Below are 14780 nucleotides of genomic sequence, written 5' to 3' on the forward strand. Positions count from 1 at the left end.
AAAACCAGCAGGCTAATGTTCCTATCCACCCAGTAAAACCAGCAGGCTAATGTTCCTATCCACCCAGTAAGGCCAGCAGGCTAATGTTCCTATCCACCCAGTAAGGCTAACAGGCTAATGTTCCTATCCACCCAGTAAGGCCAGCAGGCTAATGTTCCTATCCACCCAGTAAGGCCAGCAGGCTAATGTTCCTATCCACCCAGTAAGGCCAGCAGGCTAATGTTCCTATCCACCCAGTAAGGCTAACAGGCTAATGTTCCTATCCACCCAGTAAGGCTAACAGGATAATGTTCCTATCCACCCAGTAAGGCTAACAGGCTAATGTTCCTATCCACCCAGTAAGGCTAACAGGCTAATGTTCCTATCCACCCAGTAAGGCCAGCAGGCTAATGTTCCTATCCACCCAGTAAGGCCAGCAGGCTAATGTTCCTATCCACCCAGTAAGGCTAACAGGCTAATGTTCCTATAGACCCAGTAAGGCTAACAGGCTAATGTTCCTATAGACCCAGTAAGGCTAACAGGCTAATGTTCCTATCCACACAGTAAGGCCAGCAGGCTAATGTTCCTATCCACCCAGTAAGGCCGGCAGGCTAATGTTCCTATCCACCCAGTAAGGCTAACAGGCTAATGTTCCTATCCACCCAGTAAGGCTAACAGGCTAATGTTCCTATCCACCCAGTAAGGCCAGCAGGCTAATGTTCCTATCCACTCAGTAAGGCCAGCAGGCTAATGTTCCTATCCACCCTGTAAGGCTAACAGGCTAATGTTCCTATCCACCCAGTAAGGCTAACAGGCTAATGTTCCTATCCACCCAGTAAGGCCAGCAGGCTAATGTTCCTATCCACCCAGTAAAACCAGCAGGCTAATGTTCCTATAGACCCAGTAAGGCTAACAGGCTAATGTTCCTATCCACCCAGTAAGGCTAACAGGCTAATGTTCCTATCCACCCAGTAAGGCTAACAGGCTAATGTTCCTATAGACCCAGTAAGGCCAGCAGGCTGGTCTCTTTTTATTGGTATGTAACGGTTATGAAAGTTGTATTGTCAATTTGTTTTGTTATTTAAACACCACTTTAAACGTGTACATGACACTGCAACAAAATGTCCCCATGGGGACAATAAAGCCTGTAAAGGAAAAGCTAGGAGAAGGAGAATCTGAAAGTTGTGTCTAACTTTAGCTATCTCAGTGTCATTTTGGACTCCAACTTGACATTTTAAGAAACATGTGAAGAAGGTGTTTAATAAACACGGTTAAAGTTTGGATTATCCAACTTTAGGTTGATCAGACCGTTCCTTCCTCTGGAGGCCCTGCCTCCTGCACGCTGGGATCTTCTCACATCGGAGATATTACCTCACATGCTGGTCAGAAGCAGGAGATATCTATTCTGAAACCAATTGAATTCACTCCACAAAACAAAACACTGAAGATTTTTTGATAACAAACCAAACAGTTACCACCATTGTCATATCATTTACACAAATAATTGATTTAAGTCTGGATAGCTTTAAGAAGTATGTAGCCTTGTCTTTAAGATCCTGCATGGTCTTGCCACTCCACCCCTATGCCGACATGTCATCCTCAAGGAAAGCACCTCCAGGATAACAAGGGGCAGTAACTAGAGGGGAAAACGTTGTCCCTTTTCCACACAGTAAAATCGGCCAATCGGCCTTCTCTGTTAGAGCTACGATATACTGGAATGCAACGCCATTGGACTAGAGAAACTACAGTGATTATTGTACTTTTACATTTAAATTGAAAACATGGCTCAAATCTATCCAAACCTGTACACATGAGTTATCAGTGGTTCCTCATACTGTAAGACGACAGTGGACGATAGTGTTGTTGTTTGAATGATATATTATTTGGATGTAATGTATTTGGTATTGTTTTAGTCAGTATTTGTATCGTGGCTGTGTAAAAGCATTTACCCACCCAGGAACTACGGGTGCAAATGAGCTTTCGACTAACCCCGGCACATTTACATGAATGTTGAATTATTGTAATATTGATGTTGATTAATGTGCATAAATATAAATAAAATTAAAATAAATACATCCACATAGTGTTCTACGACGGACCTCAACAGAAACCCGGGAGGCTTTACTGTCTATATGTCTCTGTTCTATAAATTAGGTCTGACCTCAACAGATCAAATCAAATCAAATGTATTTATATAGCCCTTCGTACATCAGCTGATATCTCAAAGTGCTGTACAGAAACCCAGCCTAAAACCCCAAACAGCAAGCAATGCATTGTGAAAGAAGCACGGTGGCTAGGAAAAACTCCCTAGGAAAAACTCCCTAGAAAGGCCAAAAACCTAGGAAGAAACCTAGAGAGGAACCAGGCTATGATCAATCTGTTTAACCTCTCATCTGTCATCTAACAGTGTTCTCCGTTTGGGACGGACTAGAGGCCTCTTTTTTTATCTCAGTCTAAAGAACATTACTCTACGGGGATATTGAATCCTGTTAAGTGGACTATCTGGATAATGCTGTCTGTCTGGCGATCCATAATATAGTCAGACAGACGTGACTATACAGAGAGTCAGTACAACAGGATAGAAGGTTCTATTTCTATAGACGCAAGCATTGACTGAGGTGTCTGCCAGGGCTGGACAGGTCTCCTCCATGGTCTAATCACAGTTCCAGGGCTGGACAGGTCTCCTCCATGGTCTAATCACAGTTCCAGGACGGGACAGGTCTCCTCCATGGTCTAATCACAGGACGGGACAGGTCTCCTCTGTTGGTCTAATCACAGTTCCAGGGCTGGACAGGTCTCCTCCATGGTCTAATCACAGTTCCAGGACTGGACAGGTCTCCTCCATGGTCTAATCACAGTTCCAGGACTGGACAGGTCTCCTCCATGGTCTAATCACAGTGGACTGGACAGGTCTCCTCCATGGTCTAATCACAGTTCCAGGGCTGGACAGGTCTCCTCCATGGTCTAATCACAGGGCTGGACAGGTCTCCTCCATGGTCTAATCACAGTTCCAGGACTGGACAGGTCTCCTCCATGGTCTAATCACAGGGCTGGACAGGTCTCCTCCATGGTCTAATCACAGGGCTGGACAGGTCTCCTCCATGGTCTAATCACAGGGCTGGACAGGTCTCCTCCATGGTCTAATCACAGGACTGGACAGGTCTCCTCCATGGTCTAATCACAGGACTGGACAGGTCTCCTCCATGGTCTAATCACAGGACTGGACAGGTCTCCTCCATGGTCTAATCACAGGGCTGGACAGGTCTCCTCCATGGTCTAATCACAGTTCCAGGGCTGGACAGGTCTCCTCCATGGTCTAATCACAGGGCTGGACAGGTCTCCTCCATGGTCTAATCACAGGGCTGGACAGGTCTCCTCCATGGTCTAATCACAGGTCTGGACAGGTCTCCTCCATGGTCTAATCACAGGGCTGGACAGGTCTCCTCCATGGTCTAATCACAGTTCCAGGGCTGGACAGGTCTCCTCCATGGTCTAATCACAGGACTGGACAGGTCTCCTCCATGGTCTAATCACAGTTCCAGGGCTGGACAGGTCTCCTCCATGGTCTAATCACAGTTCCAGGGCTGGACAGGTCTCCTCCATGGTCTAATCACAGGGCTGGACAGGTCTCCTCCATGGTCTAATCACAGGGCTGGACAGGTCTCCTCCATGGTCTAATCACAGGACTGGACAGGTCTCCTCCATGGTCTAATAACAGTTCCAGGGCTGGACAGGTCTCCTCCATTGTCTAATAACAGGGCTGGACAGGTCTCCTCCATGGTCTAATCACAGTTCCAGGACGGGACAGGTCTCCTCCATGGTCTAATCACAGGACTGGACAGGTCTCCTCCATGGTCTAATCACAGTTCCAGGACTGGACAGGTCTCCTCCATGGTCTAATCACAGTTCCAGGACTGGACAGGTCTCCTCCATGGTCTAATCACAGTTCCAGGACTGGACAGGTCTCCTCCATGGTCTAATAACAGGGCTGGACAGGTCTCCTCCATGGTCTAATCACAGTTCCAGGGCTGGACAGGTCTCCTCCATGGTCTAATAACAGGGCTGGACAGGTCTCCTCCATGGTCTAATCACAGGGCTGGACAGGTCTCCTCCATGGTCTAATCACAGTTCCAGGGCTGGACAGGTCTCCTCCATGGTCTAATCACAGTTCCAGGGCTGGACAGGTCTCCTCCATGGTCTAATCACAGTTCCAGGACTGGACAGGTCTCCTCCATGGTCTAATCAGTTCAGGGCTGGACAGGTCTCCTCCATGGTCTAATCACACAGGGCTGGACAGGTCTCCTCCATGGTCTAATCACAGGGCTGGACAGGTCTCCTCCATGGTCTAATCACAGTTCCAGGGCTGGACAGGTCTCCTCCATGGTCTAATCACAGGGCTGGACAGGTCTCCTCCATGGTCTAATCACACCAGGACTGGACAGGTCTCCTCCATGGTCTAATCACAGGGCTGGACAGGTCTCCTCCATGGTCTAATCACAGTTCCAGGACTGGACAGGTCTCCTCCATGGTCTAATCACAGTTCAGGACTGGACAGGTCTCCTCCATGGTCTAATCACAGGGCTGGACAGGTCTCCTCCATGGTCTAATCACAGTTCCAGGACTGGACAGGTCTCCTCCATGGTCTAATCACAGGGCTGGACAGGTCTCCTCCATGGTCTAATAACAGGGCTGGACAGGTCTCCTCCATGGTCTAATCACAGGGCTGGACAGGTCTCCTCCATGGTCTAATCACAGTTCCAGGGCTGGACAGGTCTCCTCCATGGTCTAATAACAGGGCTGGACAGGTCTCCTCCATGGTCTAATCACAGTTCCAGGGCTGGACAGGTCTCCTCCATGGTCTAATCACAGGACTGGACAGGTCTCCTCCATGGTCTAATCACAGGGCTGGACAGGTCTCCTCCATGGTCTAATCACAGTTCCAGGGCTGGACAGGTCTCCTCCATGGTCTAATCACAGGACTGGACAGGTCTCCTCCATGGTCTAATAACAGGGCTGGACAGGTCTCCTCCATGGTCTAATCACAGGGCTGGACAGGTCTCCTCCATGGTCTAATCACAGTTCCAGGGCTGGACAGGTCTCCTCCATGGTCTAATCACAGTTCCAGGGCTGGACAGGTCTCCTCCATGGTCTAATAAAGTCAGGGCTGGACAGGTCTCCTCCATGGTCTAATCACAGGGCTGGACAGGTCTCCTCCATGGTCTAATCACAGTTCCAGGGCTGGACAGGTCTCCTCCATGGTCTAATCACAGTTCCAGGGCTGGACAGGTCTCCTCCATGGTCTAATCACAGGGCTGGACAGGTCTCCTCCATGGTCTAATCACAGTTCCAGGGCTGGACAGGTCTCCTCCATGGTCTAATCACAGGACTGGACAGGTCTCCTCCATGGTCTAATCACAGGGCTGGACAGGTCTCCTCCATGGTCTAATCACAGTTCCAGGACTGGACAGGTCTCCTCCATGGTCTAATCACAGTTCCAGGACTGGACAGGTCTCCTCCATGGTCTAATAACAGGGCTGGACAGGTCTCCTCCATGGTCTAATCACAGGACTGGACAGGTCTCCTCCATGGTCTAATCACAGGACTGGACAGGTCTCCTCCATGGTCTAATCACAGTTCCAGGGCTGGACAGGTCTCCTCCATGGTCTAATCACAGTTCCAGGGCTGGACAGGTCTCCTCCATGGTCTAATCACAGTTCCAGGACGGGACAGGTCTCCTCCATGGTCTAATCACAGGGCTGGACAGGTCTCCTCCATGGTCTAATCACAGATCCAGGGCTGGACAGGTCTCCTACATGGTCTAATCACAGGACTGGACAGGTCTCCTCCATGGTCTAATCACAGTTCCAGGACTGGACAGGTCTCCTCCATGGTCTAATCACAGGACTGGACAGGTCTCCTCCATGGTCTAATCACAGTTCCAGGGCTGGACAGGTCTCCACCATGGTCTAATCACAGTTCCAGGGCTGGACAGGTCTCCTCCATGGTCTAATCACAGTTCCAGGGCTGGACAGGTCTCCACCATGGTCTAATCACAGTTCCAGGGCTGGACAGGTCTCCTCCATGGTCTAATCACAGGACGGGACAGGTCTCCTCCATGGTCTAATCACAGGACTGGACAGGTCTCCTCCATGGTCTAATCACAGTTCCAGGGCTGGACAGGTCTCCTCCATGGTCTAATCACAGGGCTGGACAGGTCTCCTCCATGGTCTAATCACAGTTCCAGGGCTGGACAGGTCTCCTCCATGGTCTAATCACAGGGCTGGACAGGTCTCCTCCATGGTCTAATCACAGGGCTGGACAGGTCTCCTCCATGGTCTAATCACAGTTCCAGGGCTGGACAGGTCTCCTCCATGGTCTAATCACAGTTCCAGGGCTGGACAGGTCTCCTCCATGGTCTAATCACAGGGCTGGACAGGTCTCCTCCATGGTCTAATCACAGGGCTGGACAGGTCTCCTCCATGGTCTAATCACAGGGCTGGACAGGTCTCCTCCATGGTCTAATCACAGGACTGGACAGGTCTCCTCCATGGTCTAATCACAGGACGGGACAGGTCTCCTCCATGGTCTAATCACAGATCCAGGGCTGGACAGGTCTCCTCCATGGTCTAATCACAGGGCTGGACAGGTCTCCTCCATGGTCTAATCACAGATCCAGGACTGGACAGGTCTCCTCCATGGTCTAATCACAGGGCTGGACAGGTCTCCTCCATGGTCTAATCACAGATCCAGGACTGGACAGGTCTCCTCCATGGTCTAATCACAGGGCTGGACAGGTCTCCTCCATGGTCTAATCACAGGGCTGGACAGGTCTCCTCCATGGTCTAATCACAGTTCCAGGACTGGACAGGTCTCCTCCATGGTCTAATCACAGTTCCAGGACTGGACAGGTCTCCTCCATGGTCTAATCACAGTTCCAGGACTGGACAGGTCTCCTCCTCTTCCCTGCTGTTTCCCTCCAGACGTACCTAGGACGTATGACATCACGTAGGAGGTAGGACCAGAGTTCTGATGTCCTAGTTAGGCTTGTGCAGCCAAGTGACATACTTTCCTGTTTGGTGCAGTCGTCAGCTGTAGCCCACCCTGCTCCACACACACACTGGTCACCATTTCAGCAGAGCTGCTAAAAAACACTCATATCCCATTTCACACTGCATGCTGGGAGGCTGGCTAGAACGTTTAAAACAGTACTTGAACTTCCTTTTGGCAATTCCTTTCCTCTCACTTTCTCTGGCTGGCTTTAACATCCTAATTGTTGTGATTGACTGGCTTTAACATCCTAACTGTTGTGATTGGCTGGCTTTAACATCCTAACTATTGTGATTGGCTGGCTCTATCATCCTAACTGTAGTGCTTGGCTGGCTATTACATCCTAACCGCTGATTGGCTGGCTCTAACATGGCCACTTCCTGTCCTGGTGTTTCTCACTGTAGTGTTAAAGTGTTCCCTTGGTCTAGAACTCAAATGGCACCCTATTCTCTACATAGTGCACTACTTTTGACCAGTGCCCATTGGGTTTGCACTTTTGGGACTTTTCTATTAGTTCCAATACACCATGGCAAGCTCAATCAAACTCAGTTTGATTTCAAATAGTATTTGAACCCAGTCACACCCAACAGAGCAGAGAGAGAGAGAGAGATGGAGAGAGAGAGACGGGGAGAGACGGGTAGCGAGAGAGAGAAAGAGAGAGAAAGAGAGAGAGAGAAATGGGGAGAGAGAGACGGGGAGAGACGGGTAGCTAGAGAGAGACGGGGAGAGAGGTGGGGAATGAGAGAGAAAGACGAGGAGAGGGGTGGGGAAAGAGAGAGAGACGAGGAGAGGGGTGGGGAAAGAGAGAGAAAGACGAGGAGAGGGGTTTGGAAAGAGGGAGATGGGGAGAGACGGGGAGAGAGAGGAAGACGAGGAGAGGGGTGGGGAAAGAGAGAGAGAGGAAGCAGCCTATTTGATTATCATCTCAGCAACAATACGACGGGCCACGTCAGACAGGAAGTAGTTCTTCACGTATCCAGGGGCCAACCCTCAACAAAAGGAAAACAAGGAACAAAGGATAGGAAAAAAGCTAACTCAGATACATCATTCATTGAATCAGATGGCTCATTCATCACAAAACCCACTGATATTGCCAACTATTTTAATGTTTTTTTTTTCATTGGCAAGATTAGCAACTTTGGCATTACAGGCCAGCAACAAACACTGACACATACACATCCAAGTATATCTGACCAAATTATGTAAAACAAGCGTTGTAATTTAGAAGTGAGAGTGGAAGAGTTGAAAAAAGTACTATCAACAATGACAGGACAAAGAGGTCTGACAACTTGGATGGAAAGTTACTGAGGATGATAGTGGAGGATGATAGGGGAGGATGATAGTGGATGATGATGATAGTGGAGGATGATAGCGGAGGATGATAGTAGATGAGGATGATAGTGGATGATGATAGCGGATGATGATAGTGGAGGATGATAGTGGAGGATGATAGTAGAGGATGATAGTGCATGATGATAGTGGAGGATGATAGCGGATGATGATAGTGGAGGATGATAGTGGAAGATGATAGTGGAAGATGATAGTGGAGGATGAAGTGGAGGATGATAGTGGATGATGATAGTGGAGGATGATAGTGGAGGATGATAGTGGAAGATGATAGTGGAAGATGATGATAGTGGAGGATGATAGCGGAGGATGATAGTAGATGAGGATGATAGTGGATGATGATAGCGGATGATGATAGTGGAGGATGATAGTGGAGGATGATAGTGGAGGATGATAGTAGAGGATGATAGTGCATGATGATAGTGGAGGATGATAGCGGATGATGATAGTGGAGGATGATAGTGGAAGATGATAGTGGAAGATGATAGTGGAGGATGAAGTGGAGGATGATAGTGGATGATGATAGTGGAGGATGATAGTGGAGGATGATAGTGGAAGATGATAGTGGATGAGGATGATAGTGGAGGATGATAGTGGAGGATGATAGTGGAGGATGATAGTGGAAGATGATAGTGGAAGATGATAGTGGATGATGATGATAGCGGATGATGATGATAGTGGAGGATGATAGTGGAGGATGATAGCGGATGAGGATGATAGTGGAGGATGATAGTGGAGGATGATAGTGGAGGATGATAGTGGATGATGATAGCGGATGAGGATGATAGTGGAGGATGACAGTGGATGATGACAGTGGAGGACGATAGTGGAGGATGATAGTGGATGATGATGATAGTGGATGATGATGATAGTGGAGGATGATAGCGGAGGATGATAGCGGAGGATGATAGCGGATGATGATAGCGGATGATGATAGCGGAGGATGATAGCGGAGGATGATAGTGGAGGATGATAGTGGATGATGATGATAGTGGAGGATGATAGCGGAGGATGATAGTAGATGAGGATGATAGTGGATGATGATAGCGGATGATGATAGTGGAGGATGATAGTGGAGGATGATAGTAGAGGATGATAGTAGAGGATGATAGTGCATGATGATAGTGGAGGATGATAGCGGATGATGATAGTGGAGGATGATAGTGGAAGATGATAGTGGAAGATGATAGTGGAGGATGAAGTGGAGGATGATAGTGGAGGATGATAGTGGAGGATGATAGTGGAGGATGATAGTGGAAGATGATAGTGGATGAGGATGATAGTGGAGGATGATAGTGGAGGATGATAGTGGAAGATGATAGTGGAAGATGATAGTGGATGATGATGATAGCGGATGATGATGATAGTGGAGGATGATAGTGGAGGATGATAGTGGAGGATGATAGTGGATGATGATGATAGTGGATGATGATGATAGTGGAGGATGATAGTGGAGGATGATAGTGGAGGATGATAGCGGAGGATGATAGCGGATGATGATAGCGGATGATGATAGCGGAGGATGATAGTGGAGGATGATAGTGGAGGATGATAGTGGATGATGATGATAGTGGAGGATGATAGCGGAGGATGATAGTAGATGAGGATGATAGTGGATGATGATAGCGGATGATGATAGTGGAGGATGATAGTGGAGGATGATAGTGGAGGATGATAGTAGAGGATGATAGTGCATGATGATAGTGGAGGATGATAGCGGATGATGATAGTGGAGGATGATAGTGGAAGATGATAGTGGAAGATGATAGTGGAGGATGAAGTGGAGGATGATAGTGGATGATGATAGTGGAGGATGATAGTGGAGGATGATAGTGGAAGATGATAGTGGAGGATGATAGTGGAAGATGATAGTGGATGAGGATGATAGTGGAGGATGATAGTGGAGGATGATAGTGGAGGATGATAGTGGAAGATGATAGTGGAAGATGATAGTGGATGATGATGATAGCGGATGATGATGATAGTGGAGGATGATAGTGTAGGATGATAGCGGATGAGGATGATAGTGGAGGATGATAGTGGAGGATGATAGTGGAGGATGATAGTGGATGATGATAGCGGATGAGGATGATAGTGGAGGATGACAGTGGATGATGACAGTGGAGGACGATAGTGGAGGATGATAGTGCATGAGGATGATAGTGGAGGATGATAGTAGATGAGGATGATAGTGGAGGATGACAGTGGATGATGACAGTGGAGGATGATAGTGGAGGATGATAGTGGAGGATGATAGTGGAGGATGATAGTGGATGATGATGATAGTGGATGATGATGATAGTGGAGGATGATGATAGTGGATGATAATGATAGTGGATGATGATGATAGTGGAGGATGATAGTGGATGATGATAGCGGAGGATGATAGTGGATGATGATAGCGGATGATGATGATAGCGGATGATGATGATAGTGGATGGTGATAGCGGATGATGATAGCGGAGGATGATAGGGGAGGATGATAGTGGATGATGATAGTGGATGAGGATGATAGTGGAGGATGATAGTGGAGGATGATGACAGTGGATGATGACAGCAGATGATGATAGCGGATGATATTGCCATTCCTATTTGCCATCTCTTCAGTTTTAGCCTACTAGACAGCGTGTTGTCCTCAGGCCTGGAGGGAAGCAAAAGTCATTCCGATACCTAAGAATAGTAAAAAAACTTTACTGGCTCAAATAGAGTGAGGGAAAAAAGTATTTGAACCCCTGCTGATTTTGTACGTTTGCCCACTGAGATTAAGGTCTGGAGAATGGCTAGGCCACTCCAGGACCTTAATGTGCTTCTTCTTGAGCCACTCCTTTTGCCTTGACTATCCCCTGATTAAACTGTGTTGAGGAGACTAAACTGCTTGGAGTGACCCTGGATTGTAAACTGTCATGGTGAAAACATATTGATACAACAGTAGCTAAGATGGGGAGAAGTCTGTCCATAATAAAGCGCTGCTCTGCCTTGTTAATAACACTATCAACAAGGCAGGTCCTACAGGCCCTAGTTTCTACCTTCTTAACAACACTATCAACAAGGCAGGTCCTACAGGCCCTAGTTTCTACCTTCTCTACAACACTATCAACAAGGCAGGTCCTACAGGCCCTAGTTTCTACCTTCTTAACAACACTATCAACAAGGCAGGTCCTACAGGCCCTAGTTTCTACCTTCTTAACAACACTATCAACAAGGCAGGTCCTACAGGCCCTAGTTTCTACCTTCTTAACAACACTATCAACAAGGCAGGTCCTACAGGCCCTAGTTTCTACCTTCTTAACAACACTATCAACAAGGCAGGTCCTACAGGCCCTAGTTTCTACCTTCTTAACAACACTATCAACAAGGCAGGTCCTACAGGCCCTAGTTTCTACCTTCTTAACAACACTATCAACAAGGCAGGTCCTACAGGCCCTAGTTTCTACCTTCTTAACAACACTATCAACAAGGCAGGTCCTACAGGCCCTAGTTTCTACCTTCTTAACAACACTATCAACAAGGCAGGTCCTACAGGCCCTAGTTTCTACCTTCTTAACAACACTATCAACAAGGCAGGTCCTACAGGCCCTAGTTTCTACCTTCTTAACAACACTATCAACAAGGCAGGTCCTACAGGCCCTAGTTTCTACCTTCTTAACAACACTATCAACAAGGCAGGTCCTACAGGCCCTAGTTTCTACCTTCTTAACAACACTATCAACAAGGCAGGTCCTACAGGCCCTAGTTTCTACCTTCTTAACAACTCTATCAACAAGGCAGGTCCTACAGGCCCTAGTTTCTACCTTCTTAACAACACTATCAACAAGGCAGGTCCTACAGGCCCTAGTTTCTACCTTCTTAACAACACTATCAACAAGGCAGGTCCTACAGGCCCTAGTTTCTACCTTCTTAACAACACTATCAACAAGGCAGGTCCTACAGGCCCTAGTTTCTACCTTCTTAACAACTCTATCAACAAGGCAGGTCCTACAGGCCCTAGTTTCTACCTTCTTAACAACACTATCAACAAGGCAGGTCCTACAGGCCCTAGTTTCTACCTTCTTAACAACACTATCAACAAGGCAGGTCCTACAGGCCCTAGTTTCTACCTTCTTAACAACACTATCAACAAGGCAGGTCCTACAGGCCCTAGTTTCTACCTTCTTAACAACACTATCAACAAGGCAGGTCCTATAGGCCCTAGTTTCTACCTTCTTAACAACACTATCAACAAGGCAGGTCCTACAGACCCTAGTTTCTACCTTCTTAACAACACTATCAACAAGGCAGGTCCTACAGGCCCTAGTTTCTACCTTCTTAACAACACTATCAACAAGGCAGGTCCTACAGGCCCTAGTTTCTACCTTCTTAACAACACTATCAACAAGGCAGGTCCTACAGGCCCTAGTTTCTACCTTCTTAACAACACTATCAACAAGGCAGGTCCTACAGGCCCTAGTTTCTACCTTCTTAACAACTCTATCAACAAGGCAGGTCCTACAGGCCCTAGTTTCTACCTTCTTAACAACACTATCAACAAGGCAGGTCCTACAGGCCCTAGTTTCTACCTTCTTAACAACACTATCAACAAGGCAGGTCCTACAGGCCCTAGTTTCTACCTTCTTAACAACACTATCAACAAGGCAGGTCCTACAGGCCCTAGTTTCTACCTTCTTAGCAACACTATCAACAAGGCAGGTACTACAGGCCCTAGTTTCTACCTTCTTAACAACACTATCAACAAGGCAGGTCCTACAGGCCCTAGTTTCTACCTTCTTAACAACACTATCAACAAGGCAGGTCCTACAGGCCCTAGTTTTGTAGCACCTGGTCTTAAAAGAGGGACTTAAGAATATGTCAATTGGTTCAGAACAGGGCAGCAAGGCTGGATCAGAACAGGGCAGCAAGGCTGGCTCTTAGATGTATACAGAGAGCTAACATTAGTAATATGTATGTCAATCTCTGCTGGCTGAAAGTGGAGGAGAGATTGACTTCATCACTACTTGTATTTATGAGAGGTATTGACATGTTGAATGCACCGAGCTGTCTGTCTAAACTACTGGCCCACAGCTCCGACAGCCATCCATACCCCACAAGACATGCCACCAGAGGTCTGTTTAAACTGACTGGCACACAGCTCATAGACACCCATACATACCCCACAAGACATGCCACCAGAGGTCTGTTTAAACTGACTGGCACACAGCTCAGACACCCATACATACCCAACAAGACATGTCACCAGAGGTCTGTTCACAGTCCCCAAGTCCAGAACAGACTATGGGAGGCGCACAGTACTACATAGAACCATGACTACATTTTCACTGAATCTCTGTTTTTGATATTGGTTAGGCTACAATTAGCGAGGGGAAATGCTAGCTAAATAGGGTTATCTAGTAGCAGAAAGAGGATACAGCGGTAATCTGGGAGGTTAATATTCCAGTAGCAGAATGAGGACACCTGTCTTCAACAGAAACTAACAGTGAGGAGGACAGACCTTTGGAAATAAAAAGGCCCTCACAACTAACAGTTCGTATCAGATCATTTCTATTAGTATGTCAGGTCAGTGTATTAGTAGTAGAGGGCTGTAGGTCAGTGTATTAGCAGTAGAGGGCTGTAGGTCAGGTCAGTGTATTAGCAGTAGAGGGCTGTAGGTCAGTGTATTAGTAGTAGAGGGCTGTAGATCAGTGTATTAGCAGTAGAGGGCTGTAGGTCAGTGTATTAGCAGTAGAGGGCTGTAGGTCAGTGTATTAGTAGTAGAGGGCTGTAGGTCAGTGTATTAGCAGTAGAGGGCTGTAGGTCAGTGTATTAGCAGTAGAGGGATGTAGGTCAGTGTATTAGCAGTAGAGGGCTGTAGGTCAGGTCAGTGTATTAGCTATAGAGGGCTGTAGGTCAGTGTATTAGCAGTAGAGGGCTGTAGGTCAGTGTATTAGTAGTAGAGGGCTGTAGGTCAGTGTATTAGCAGTAGAAGGCTGTAGGTCAGTGTATTAGCAGTAGAGGGATGTAGGTCAGTGTATTAGCAGTAGAGGGCTGTAGGTCAGGTCAGTGTATTAGCTATAGAGGGCTGTAGGTCAGTGTATTAGCAGTAGAGGGCTGTAGGTCAGGTCAGTGTATTAGCAGTAGAGGGATGTAGGTCAGTGTATTAGCAGTAGAGGGCTGTAGGTCAGGTCAGTGTATTAGCAGTAGCGGGCTGTAGGTCAGTGTATTAGCAGTAGAGGGCTGTAGGTCAGTGTATTAGCAGTAGAGGGCTGTAGGTCAGGTCAGTGTATTAGCAGTAGAGGGCTGTAGGTCAGTGTATTAGCAGTAGAAGGCTGTAGGTCAGTGTATTAGCAGTAGAAGGCTGTAGGTCAGTGTATTAGCAGTAGAAGGCTGTAGGTCAGGTCAGTGTATTAGCAGTAGCGGGCTGACCTACAGCCCTC

The sequence above is a fragment of the Salmo salar genome, chromosome ssa01 (assembly GCF_905237065.1).
Source record: "Salmo salar chromosome ssa01, Ssal_v3.1, whole genome shotgun sequence".
Classification (NCBI taxonomy): domain Eukaryota; kingdom Metazoa; phylum Chordata; class Actinopteri; order Salmoniformes; family Salmonidae; genus Salmo; species Salmo salar.